General features: G+C 46.0%; 1 protein-coding gene across 1 annotated transcript in view; it reads left to right on the top strand.

Annotated features, from left to right (window-relative positions):
* Positions 1 to 12934, top strand: part of WDFY2 (WD repeat and FYVE domain containing 2) — a 421169-nt gene that overhangs the window by 220043 nt on the left and 188192 nt on the right. The gene's annotated exons all lie outside the window — the stretch shown is intronic.

Raw genomic sequence — 12934 nt, 5'->3', positions numbered from 1 at the left:
CTTTCTGAAAAAACATTATTTCGGAAGCTATAAAATTTGAAGGAGGTGTCATGCAGTCAAGTATCCTCCTTCAAGGCATATTACTTTTAATTTTTTGCCTTATTAGGATAGCCATGCATGTAATAAGATTAAATATGCTTCTATTGCTGAACGCATGTATAGGCCACAACATTAGAGGCCAAATGTCTAGAGTTGCTTGTGTACATGTTTAAGTGTAGGTGATGTGGCAATTTGGACTCTATATAGAGTGGCATATTGGGTTTAAAAACAGATGGACTGTAATGCAGCTATTATTTGTACTTAGGTTTGTATAACTGTTCACATATTACTGGTACAGATTATATTAAACATTAAATTCCAAATCAGTAAGGCACAATATAAATTTTAACTTCATATTATAATATCCACTTTACCATTCAAGTGGCTTACTCTTAATGAATAACTCTCTTCAAAGGTACACTAAATACTGCTTAAATGTAAGCATCTGTTTTCCTTCAATGTGAGCAGACGATCAACATTCCGACAACGTCTAGAGCCCTTAGCCATCTCTAATACAAACCATTGCATGTCATTTGGCGCATGAGATTTCAGTAAGTAATGCTCCACCAAGGGTGCTGTTGTTATTTTACATCGTATCCTTGATTGATGTTGCGTTATACGTTTTTTCACTTCCTTTGTGGTTTTGCCAATGTAAAACAGTAAGCATGGGCATTGAATACAGTAAATTACATTATTTGACAGACAATTTGAGTGACCCTACTCTTGATCTTTGCTCAGAGTTTCTTCTGGCAAGGAGAAGAAGGAAATGTTACATTGAGTAAGGAATTTGGTTTTTATGGTGTTAGTCACTAGGGTGTGTATGATTGGCACCTGGGTGGTCTTCTGTTTTTCCACACTTATCGGTGGTACATAGGTTTAAGTAGTTGGAGGCCGTCATATCACTTAGACATGCCTGGTTGGACAGTCACTGATGTTGGACTGCAGTGTGAGCAGACGATTTACAGATATTTTTAGAACCTAGGGGTTATTCCTTGCTGTACATATTGTCTTTATTTTGTATAGGAAGATCTGGATACTGAGCAACGCTGTGTCCTGAGGATGGTCGTATGGATCTGTGTGACCAATGAAAGACAGAAACATCGACATATATACACCCGTTTTGTATTTGTATACATCGGTCAATTCCTTTGACACTTGTGTTTTGTACATATGTGTTAAAACTATCACAAAGGTTGTTTGATGAAAAACATTCATGAAATTGTGAATCAAACATATTGACAAAAGGGTGTTACACTACTATAAAGCTGTGAAATATTAGTAGTGACAGTGTTGCTAAGAACCGGAATTGAATTTATTTCTTTTTATGAATACAACTTCTTTTGAATATATCCCTGTTGTAGTAATTTCTTTGTTCACTGCTCTTGTGACATGATGAAACATTTGAATATTTATTGAAACAAATTCCTTGAGGAACATTTGTATAGAGATCATTCCAGAACTTTAAGCACTGTTCTTTGTTAGACTGGGGAATCTAATCCCAACCCAAACGTCATGCTACAAAACTGAAAGGTTGGTGAAAGGTTAGATTCGGATTCTCAGATGTTAGATTGAGCTTGCTAAAACAACTTCACCCCCCAAATGTCATCAGTATGTGGGAAGGAATAGGAATGGACCTACATTTCTTCTAAGATCCACACAAACCCTTACTGCCATTTTTTCTTTTCATGTTATCACCGGTGGCGACAGCCATAAGGATGGTTTGATGGCTCAGTTATGCTGAGATCACACACAAGCTCCTCAGCTAAGTTATCTCTCACAATAAAAAGAAAGCACATTTCTCAGTTTTTGCTTCACTGGCTATCTCCTTGCTTGATGTAAATTCTGTCTTTGAAACCCCAAATAGTACCTAGTTTGTGAGTAAATACTCCCTTGTAACGTCTGAGAATGGTGGAATCTCCCATTGTTTCTCTTCCCCTATCATTAATATTTGCACTTTAACTCAAGGTTGGGGCTTCATTCCAGAATGCATCTGGTGATACCACCCTAATAATTTCATACCTTTTTTTAGGTTTCGTAACCTGGCGAGGGGCGAAGCCCCTCCCAGATCGAAATCTGTTGTTTTTAATAGTGAGGTTAGGACAGCCTCTGTTTCCAATTGGCTAGCTCCATAAATGGAGGCTAGCCATTGGGAGGCAGAGTCTGTCAATCGCGTTTTCTCTCGAAAACGCGATTCGGGGGCGTTTCTGGTGCTTTTTTTAAGCCCCGCCCCTTTGTCCCGGGCCGCGCTGCCATTGGCTGCCGGCCCGGGACACCCCCGTGACGTCATTCCCGGGCCGCGCTGTGATTGGCTGCCGGCCCGGGACACCCCCGTGACGTCAGCCAATCACAGCGCGGCCCGGGACCTGACTTGTTTTGCTGCTCTTTGAAAGCCGAGTAACGTAATTCCAGTGCACACACCTTGAAAGGGAAGCGACAAGCCCAGGCAATGGCTGCATACTTGCGAGGGCCTCGTCAACACTTCCCTCCTGCCCCCTGAGCGCGCCTTTGTCTCCCCGTGCTGCTCCGCGGCGCGCCAGAGGCGAAGCCAAGGTTGGGAGCAGGGAGGCTGCGGCGGCCGACATTTTAACGGTAGGAAGGAACTTTCTCATTCGTGCCTCACGATGAGAAGTTTCATTTATTTTTTATGCCCACGCTCGGTGGCACCATTGTCTAGACTGCAGTCTGAAAGCTCGTGATTTAGATTTTACCGGAAGATCTGTGTTTTTGCAAAATGGAACCTGTTTGTGATTGTCACCTGTGTGCAGTATTTAAAGTTGTTTTCTTGCTATATCACGAGTCAGACATAAATAAAACATTCTGTAGTTATCGGGTGTAGAGTTTTTTGGAAGCTAAACATAGTAAAGATAGTATTTGCACTTAAAATGCGGTAGAATGTTTGTGATGCTGTGAGACCTTGGGACAGCCTACAGTGAAGGAGAGGTGTGGCGCAGTGGCCAGAGCGGCTGACTCCGTACGCGAGGCTCACAGTTCGATGCCGGGCGCCGGTGGAAGCCCGGCTCAGCACCATGTGACTCTGGGCAATAGCTCACTTTAATCTCCTCAACCACGACCCCCCAGCGCCTTGAAACCTTAAGGGATGATATGTTCCCGCTTTACAAGTATGGGTCTTCATCATCATGTGGGCCTCCGGTTTTCCTGGCACAGCCGCCTGTCACACCGTGTCGGTCTATTTTGAATGCATTCGGAGTTAGAAAATGGTCTCAATTCTCACCCCGAACGGCGTGCTTGTGTTATGAGTTTCGCGCACGTGTCTCAACTAGACCTGGACAGATTGCTAAACCACGGATTGCGCTTCCCTCACAATGACATGCAGGGATCGTAGGTGAAAACATACCTATGTGGAAGGCAGGCACAGGGACGCAGGGACAGAGGGAAATCTGGCAGTGCATGAAGGTCTGGTCTGAAAGGTCAGTGTGCGGGTCAGTTTTGTGGCTGCTCGTGCACCTGTTTTATGGTCTGGTGGGCCAGTCTCCTGCTGATATCTGATCTTACCACAAACATTGCCTGCCGCAAGCAGGAATGCGTGCAGCCTCCCATACTTTGCAAAACACCTATACATCGTGCAGGGGCTTAGCTTGTGGGGGGGAGGGGTGGGGGTGTTTGGGGAGTTACACCCCCAAAAATAAATGTTGTTCCTGATAAATAGTTAGGTATAGGTGCTTTCAGTCGGGTATGGGAGAGGTGTCTGTCGGATTTCACCAGTTGTGTAACAGTAGCCCCCGCAGCCCCCACGGTGGGGGGGGGGGGGAGGAATTGGTGAGCTCCAGGGGGCCCCTTCCGGCACTGTGCATGGGCGGGCTTGAGAGCTCCTGACTGGGTCTGGAGCTTGGGGGTGGGGGGGCTCCATGCACTTTGCAGGGGCGGCCCCCTCAAGGTTTGTTATGCCACTGGATTTCACCAGGAGTTTCTACTTGCACAGACAAAAACATATTACACACACTCTCTCGCTCTGTTCTGAAATTCCTTAAAAAATGTTGGTTATTTTACAAGATATTGTGTTTTCTCTCACTTAGTGCCCCTACCAATCAGCATTCCTTTCCTTTTCCACTGCAACGTAGGCCCCTACCATGCACCCTGCTTGTCGTATAATGTATTTTAACATTATATGCCAGAGTGATTGTTGGAAAATCTGAAGCTCACCCCCCCAATCTTACTGACCAAGCTACGCCCCTGACATTATGCCCTTGCGAATTCAAAATTGACCTGATTTAAGAATTCGAGTTAGCTTGATAATTCGCTAATGGTGTGCACTTTTACTTTGGTGTCTGGCCTCTTTTCTGTCTCAGTCCAACCCTGGGTAGGTACACGCGGAGGAAGTGCATTATACACTCATCTGTTAAATCTGATTCTACTGTGGGGAACGGATTCTTCTGTGTTTGTGAAGACTTCATGAAAACATTGCTAGTACCCATGTGCTCCTTACAAATTCCACAATTGTCACATTCGAAGTGTGGCGCAGTGTGACCGCAGGTAGGAGGGGACATCAGCACCTCAGTTTTGAGCTGCAAGCCCCACTGGTAAAGAACAAATGTCCACTTAAGGCCGCCCTGTAAGGGATATGTTGCCCAGAAAGGCGGTATTAAGACTGGAATGTTTTATTCTGCAATAATCCGTCTTGAGGGCTGGTATTATGTGGCGCAACCCAAGCATGGGAGGACAGGAAGTGTCTAAACACGCCTGAGGGAACAGCGAAGGCAGAGCGCGTGGTGTTACTATTCGCACTCCCTCAGGTGACTTCACGACTGGAGAATTTGGAGATGTTTATCCATAACACACAATGACACATACACATACATTTCTGAGTTATGGGTGGGTGTTAGGAGCCACGCGCTGCATGTAGGTCCTAGCCGATCCCCATGAGCGTGGAGGTGTAGAGGGGACACAGAAGAGACCGGGGGGCACATAACCACCTGCACCACGTTGAGTGCATCCTAATGGCCAGTGATGAGCATTCCTCTTCTGAGGTTGTTTTGAAAGACTTTTTAGAACAGAACCATTTTGAGGTAATTTGTCGTTCTGGATAGGCCTATCATGAGCACAGTAGTGATTTCAATGAGGCTGTTGCCTCTGGGCCATATGCTTCTAACCCGCTGCCACTCAATATATGCTTTTCAATGTGGCCAGTGTGCCCTCACCATCCACTGCAGACCTTGTTTGCAATATGCAGTTTTTAAACCTGTAATCTCATTAAATATATGGCACATACAAATAGTTTGGAGCTGCCTTCCCAAGGTTTAGGCTACTGAAGCTGGGCTTTTATGCACAGAACAACAAACTGTTCATGTGTGTGTGCACGTGTATGTGTACGCATGCTCACACATGTTTACGTTGTTTCTGTGCTACGTCTATCTCGCCTCATGTTGTCTCCGTGGTGTTGTCTCTGTTGCCCCCGTCTCATGTCTTTCCAATGGAATGCTTTCGTCGGCATGTTTACGTTGTTTCTGTGCTACGTCTATCTCGCCTCATGTTGTCTCCCTGTCTGTGTCTCCGTGGTGTTGTCTTTGTTGCCCCCGGAAGAAGTCCAGGTGAGTGCTCCCCTCCCCTCCCGCTGTCCGTGTGCCCGTTCCCGCCCCCCTCCCCCCTCCCGCTGTCCGTGTGCCCGTTCCCGCCCCCTCCCGCTGTCCGTGTGCCCGTTCCCGCCCCCTCCCGCTGTCCGTGTGCGGTATGTTCGTGTTTGGTGCATACAACCCCAATGGCTCTCCTGTTGGTAAGAAGCTCCATGCAGCTAGTAAACAGAGTCTACATGTGGCTGAGTTTGTTTGAGAGGGAATTCGGTGTTTTTCTGTCGTCGAGATAGTAATGGTCTGAATTTGGTGATTGCGATCAAGGGAAGGTTTGTGGTACAGCTAGTGCTATTGTGTAGTTGTCATGTGAAATGATTAGTGAAGCTAGTGTATTTCGTGCAGTTTTTGACAATATACATACAAAAGTGCTTTTGATATCCACTGATACGACTACCTTTTTAAGAAACAGCTAAAAACATGCCTTTTTAACAGTTAAAAATGCTTTCGTCGGCATGTTTACGTTGTTTCTGTGCTACGTCTATCTCGCCTCATGTTATCTCCCTGTCTGTGTCTCCGTGGTGTTGTCTTTGTTGCCCCCGGAAGAAGTCCAGGTTAGTGCTCCCCTCCCCTCCCACTGTCTGTGTGCCCATTCCCGCCCCCCTCTCCCCCTCCCGCTGTCCGTGTGCCCGTTCCCGCCCCCCTCCCCCCTCCTGCTGTCCGTGTGCCCGTTCCCGCCCCCCTCCCGCTGTCCGTGTGTGGTATGTTCGTGTTTGGTGCATACAACCCCGATGGCTCTCCTGTTGGTAAGAAGCTCCATGCAGCTAGTAAACAGAGTCTATATGTGGCTGAGTTTGTTTGAGAGGGAATTCGGTGTTTTTCTGTCGTCGAGATAGTAATGGCCTGAATTTGGTGATTGCGATCAAGGGAAGGTTTGTGGTAGAGCAAGTGCTATTGTGTAGTTGTCATGTGAAATGATTAGTGAAGCTAGTGTATTTTGTGCAGTTTTTGACAATATACATACAAAAGTGCTTTTGATATCCACTGATACGACTACCTTTTTAGGAAACAGCTAAAAACATGCCTTTTTAAGAGTTAAGAATGCTTTCGTCGGCATCTTTACGTTGTTTCTGTGCTACGTCTATCTCGCCTCATGTTGTCTCCCTGTCTGTGTCTCCGTGGTGTTGTCTTTGTTGCCCCCGGAAGAAGTCCAGGTGAGTGCTCCCCTCCCCTCCCGCTGTCCGTGTGCCCGTTCCCGCCCCCCTCCCCCTCCCGCTGTCCGTGTGCCCGTTCCCGCCCCCTCCCGCTGTCCGTGTGCCCGTTCCCGCCCCCCTCCCGCTGTCCGTGTGCCTGTTCCCGCCCCCTCCCGCTGTCCGTGTGCGGTATGTTCGTGTTTGGTGCATACAACCCCGATGGCTCTCCTGTTGGTAAGAAGCTCCATGCAGCTAGTAAACAGAGTCTACATGTGGCTGAGTTTGTTTGAGAGGGAATTCGGTGTTTTTCTGTCGTCGAGATAGTAATGGTCTGAATTTGGTGATAGCGATCAAGGGAAGGTTTGTGGTACAGCTAGTGCTATTGTGTAGTTGTCATGTGAAATGATTAGTGAAGCTAGTGTATTTCGTGCAGTTTTTGACAATATACATACAAAAGTGCTTTTGATATCCACTGATACGACTACCTTTTTAAGAAACAGCTAAAAACATGCCTTTTTTAGAGTTAAGTCGTCCTTGGCTGCCGTCATTTGTGAACCTCTAGCGCCGGAACACTGCGGTTGGAGTAGCTGTTTACAAGTTTCGATCTAGAGATTAAACTATTGGCATTGTAAATGACAATGCCATTTATTTATCCTTTTTCAAAACCAACACATAAATTCAAATGTTGTCATTTACAATGCCAATAGCTAAAACTTTTCAAAAGGCGAAACCATTGCATTGTAAATGCTTGTGTGGTCCTGGCACGAGCTCCTGTCACAGTATGAATTGATAAAAGGTGTATACCATCTCTTCTCTTGTGTGTAAACTGACACCCTAGCCATCTGTAGTTGATACTTTAAGCTAGCTGTGTTTTCTATTCAAAGCAAGGGGTACCAAATACACCCCAACCTGTTCGTGTGCTGGCAAATGTCCTGTTTCTGACTCCTTGTATGCTGTCTAACAAGTGTCTGGGATGATACAAGGCTCAATAACACCCCACCTGCTCCCAGGACTTCATGAGAAAGTTCACATCCTAGTGTTTCTATCCTTGTGATTGACTGGAATAGGATGACACACCGCACTCGCATCTTTGCTACAGTAGAAGCTATTATTATGCTTCTACTTGAAACACGGCCTTCTATAGGGGAAATTAGGTCAAGAGCTGGGTGATTGATGCCCGTTACCTCCCCTTATGTTGTCATTTTAGACATCACAAACACAGCCTTTAAGTCATTATAATCACATATTGACATTTCAGGATGCTACAGTGCGCGGGGCACCCTAGAAATCATATATAACATGCTGTTTTATTAGTTACATCACTGTGATCGTTTATATGTGATGTACAAGACCAGCTAAGACCCCTGTCTCTCGTCGGACATTGAAGTGTGTGTTTTATGCAAATTGCATTGATCAGTCGCGATTTGCATTAGGCCTTCTAGACCGCTGACACTTTCGCCTCCTAGAATGCTGTTTGTAAATCCAAAGGGCATAAACTGTAGAACACAGGCAGTCCACCTCACAGGAATGCATTCACAAAGTCCCACAGCAAGTTAAGGAAACATTCATAACACGCACATTTCACACACTAAGAAACGCAGACCTACAGACTAGACCGTAGTAAAGATAACTGGCAGGTCATGAGTTAATACTGGGTACAGAACCATGTTAAAATGTGTCATGCTAATCGCATATGGTAACTGCCTAAAGTGATTAGTGAGTGCTACAAGATAGGCAGCGTTCCCAAGGAAGAATACAGAACTAACCAAGTGCCTAATGTGCTGCGGATGTGCAGCGTTCCTGTGGCAAGGAGTGTTCAATACTATTAAAACTCACGTTTGCCCAGAAACGCTCGGGGCTTGCAAATAGGAGGCGAGGCATTGGACTGAGTGTCCTGAAGCAGCGATTCCCTGGTGACTTATTCCTGGAGCGGCAGATCAGGAGCGTTGGGAAGTGCTTCCAGGGTAGTTTTTTAAAAACTGCTTACAGCAAAACAACTGTTCTTAATTTTCAACGAGAATTTAGTGCACAGTCCACCAGCACATCGTGTTTCAATCTTAATTGACCAGAGACTTGTTTAGCTGGCCTTCAGTTCAACATATATGTCTGCTAAATAATCCACATTTGTAAAGCGCAAACAATCACCCGTAAGGGTCTCTAGGCGCCGTCGGGAAGATTAAGGTTAAAAAACACTGGTGCACATCATGCAAAAGCTTTTTTTTACACACGTCTTAACACTAAAAACCATCAAGTTCTTTAGTGATCTCAAATTGTCAGCATCAATGGAAATAGAGGCACATAGCAGCAAGCGAAACCGTTGCATTGTAAATGCTTGTTTCTACTTAAATCTTCCCATTAATCACTATTCCTTTCAATTTTAACCTTTATGTGGAAAATAAGCCTAATCATGCAATTCTTCTCCCCACCACTGTGACATTGATACCCTTTCTGGAGTTTCTAGTTTGTTGTTGCACAATGCTCATGAAGTAATCCTTGTAGTGTGTGTAGTCTGTATTTGCATATGACAGAAACACGTTTGAAAACAGAAGTGATTGAATAAGTGAGAATGATGTGCATATCACTGAATTACTTCACACACAGTTATATTATTCGTAGGCCCAGTGTTTAGTTTGGGGTGTGCTTTACTGATCTGTATCTGTAAAGTCAGTGGCCAAAATGTACATTCAAAATGTATTGATGAGATTGTGGTATGTGTGTCACTGTCTTGTGCACAATAACTGTGGGCACTGCCTGGCTTCAAAATGGCCACACCTAATACGTTGTACGTGAGGTGTTCGTTGATGTGTGGCCTGATTTTATTATGGCTGCTTTTTGTGAATTGCATGTGAAGTTTGAACCTTCGCGTTCCCATGTAAGACCTTAACAAGGATAGGTTGGCCAGCCTTGGAACACCACCTTTAAGCACTGTAACTTATAATTGCCAAAGCAGTTCATGAGGGTATGAACAACAGTATATTACCCTTGATTAATGGTGTAAGTTGAAATTGGCAATGCTGCTTTCCATAATAATGTAGCTTACAGCCTGATGCTTAGGTAGATTCCAATGGATCATATGTAGATATTAGAAAGAAGGGTGCTCATTTCATCCCCAGATATAAGACCCATAATGGCCAAACTATCTTCAAATCTGTTTTGACACAAAGTTCAGGTAACAAGATGAAAGAATTAGGTAACTCACTTTCTAAGAGGCTAATCCCAAGAACATCACGCTTTCTTGATTCCTAAGAGAAAGAAAATGATTCCAAAAAGTAAAGAGTTTTTACCACCTGCACTTGCAACAACATTGCCTGTAAATTCTGTGAAGAGCAGAAGGAAGCTGAATGATGAAGAACGTATAGAAGAGTGTTAGGAGAATAGGGCTTTGGACAGTTATGTGATTGACTCACTCTATGACTACCATTTTGTTAATACAAAGAACTGCATGCTATTGCTGTGTCACTATAAAGGTAGTGGAGGAATAGATGACTTCCTCATTGATACATTAAAATGGACTGAAAAAGTAATATTTAGTACCTGCAGATGCTTAAGACTGTTCTGAAATCAGCAAGGGACAATTTTGATGTACCATTCGAGGCCTGTTCTGTCACACCAAGTGTGTAATGCAAGTATAAGGTATCGCCTCAGAATCCCATTAACATTTGCACCAGGTAGAGTCAGACTTGGATAGTCGTGCCTCCATTTCACAAATATGTTCTGAAATCAAGAGCACCCACAGACAAGAAAAGCTAACTTTTTGTTCCTGTAAATTCCATAGAATCCCAGGTACTGCCATGGATTGGCATATTCCTGACTTCCAGGCTTTACTTTAAAGATGAGAGAAGTTTCAGGGGAGGAAATGGGAGGTCTTGGAAACATCCTAGAAAGTAAGATAGTGCCAGATATGTGCGAGGAGGGCAAGTCCATTTCTTTTTTTTTTTTCTTTTTTTTTTGTAAACCTTTATTGGTATAGACAGGATATACAAATCTGGGCCTACAACCAAACTGGCCGGCCACAACACGTGAAAGCAGTCAAGAAGTCCAGAATGAAGTTACAGAATCAATCATAGAGGAACGTAAGCAATACAATCTTAAAAAAAGGGGGGGGGAGGAGAGAGGATCCAAACGGCCAGCAAACAGGAGCAATGAAGGTTATTTTTTATAATAGGGCAAGAAGGAGCATGACAGGCAGGGCGACAATATAGAAGAATCCGGATTCCCAAATCAAACTATTGGTAACAGAAGGGCTAAAGGGCAGCCATGCAGGAATGTCAGCACCGTATATATCAGAATAAAAAAACAGGGCCGTGAACACAAGTCAGTATATAAGTAAGAACGACTTTGTATCTCCACCACCCACTAGCACATCGGAAACAAAACAAAGGGGGCCGGAATAGCGACAACACCCAGACTAACCAGTCATACTAACCTTGGGAGAGAAGGAAAAAGGGAGGGAGGGGAAAGAGGAAAGAAGAGAGGGAAAGAAAAACACAGACTGAAAGAAAAGAATGCCGCGCCTAAACAAGCGTCCCGTAGCAAAGAACACATAAAAGAGCGATAATATCAACAACGAGGAGGGCATGGGAGTCGCAATGGAAAGCAGCAGAACTAAAAAAAGAAGAACAGCGACATTACAGACCCCACCCCAAACATACCACGGAAGGCAAGGACAGACGCGGCACTCCAATAAAGAGATACAAAAGGGCCATAGAACTGAGGAAAATAAAACATCAAATAAGACCCAACCCACCCATCCCACCCAGCACCCCTGCAGAAGGCTATGGCCTACCCTCCAAACAGCGCGCCTGTCGCCCTAAACCAGAACCCGAAATGTAGTAGAGACAAGAGAAAAGAAGAATATAGAGACAAAAAAAGGACATCAAGACAAAAGAAATAAATGGGAGGGAGGAGCAAAAGAGCAGAAACAAATACGGTCGGCCACCGCCCTCCACCCAACCATACGAACATATTATATGTGAACCAGAACGACACAATCTCGAGCGCCAAAAAACGTACAGGGGGGTCTCCCACAGCACTAGAAATATGAGCAACTTCGCCACAGATCTGTACGTCAATAAACCACCGGGAGCCGTGCATCTCACCCCATCCCTTTTCTAGCCACAGTTACCACCCACCACAGGACAGCGTGAAGTAAGCAACACGATGCGAGGCAAGCACACAATTGAAAGAGAGTACGAGCAAAACGTAGGCCAGGGAGGGCAATCAATAAGCAAGTGGGCAAAAGTTCAAATAGGCAGTTCAAATGTCTCAGCAATAACAACAAGGGCAACAATAGACAGGAGTTCAGTCTTGCCGTCAGGAAAAGCGGGGGTTTCCCTGCAAAATAGAAACACGACCTCATCAAGGCAAAAACAGGCAGCGGTCCACCATTGTTCTCAGGCACCCGGGGAGGATCGGATCCCCGCACGACATCCAAGTCCCCAAACTCCAAACATCGAAGAGCAGGAGGTTCCAAATCCACCGGCCAGCAAATCCGTCGATGGATAGCGACAGTAACTCTCGTAGCGACCGGGGGAGGCGAGGCGGTGGCATCACTGAGACAAGAGGGGACCATGAAGGAGCGTTCACCCAAGATGGCGGTAGAACGAATCGAGTCTCCCGGAGCACCGGGGGCCAGGGCCGCGCGTAAGGATCGTAAGGCATCAAGAACGTCTCCAATCGTAGGCTCACGCACACACGTCCAGGCCCCCGTGCCGTCCAGCAACTCAAGCCCGTCATCACGAGGAGACCCACAGCACAGGTCGTCGGTAGCCATTTTGTGAATTCAGCCTCCTCACCACCCTCCGCGATGCTCGAAACAGTTCACAAATGCGGGCCTTTACAGATTTCCGGGGGGTCCCAGCAATGGCAGCCTCGGTGAAAAAAGGAGATTCGCCCAAGGCGAGGGGCCGTCTGCAATATCGCTGGCGCTCCACTCGAACAGAGTCCGAGGACGAGGGTCCAGGGTCGATGGACGGAGCAGCGGCGGGGGGACCCCTTCACACGATCAGTCCACGGAGCACCGCGTTCCGCACCAGCCTCACGGCCGTCAAGGCGGGCCCGGATCAGGATCACCGGGATGTTCCCACAACGGCTCTCACCAGTGGCGCAGTCTCTCGGCCGGGGCCGACGGTCACCACAGCGCCATGCCGGATCCGATAGGCGAGGCCCCGGTCTCAACAC

The sequence above is a fragment of the Lissotriton helveticus genome, chromosome 8 (genome assembly GCF_964261635.1).
Source record: "Lissotriton helveticus chromosome 8, aLisHel1.1, whole genome shotgun sequence".
NCBI lineage: Eukaryota > Metazoa > Chordata > Amphibia > Caudata > Salamandridae > Lissotriton > Lissotriton helveticus.
The sequence above is the reverse complement of the archived record's forward strand: the minus strand, read 5'-3'. Positions and strand labels throughout refer to the sequence as shown.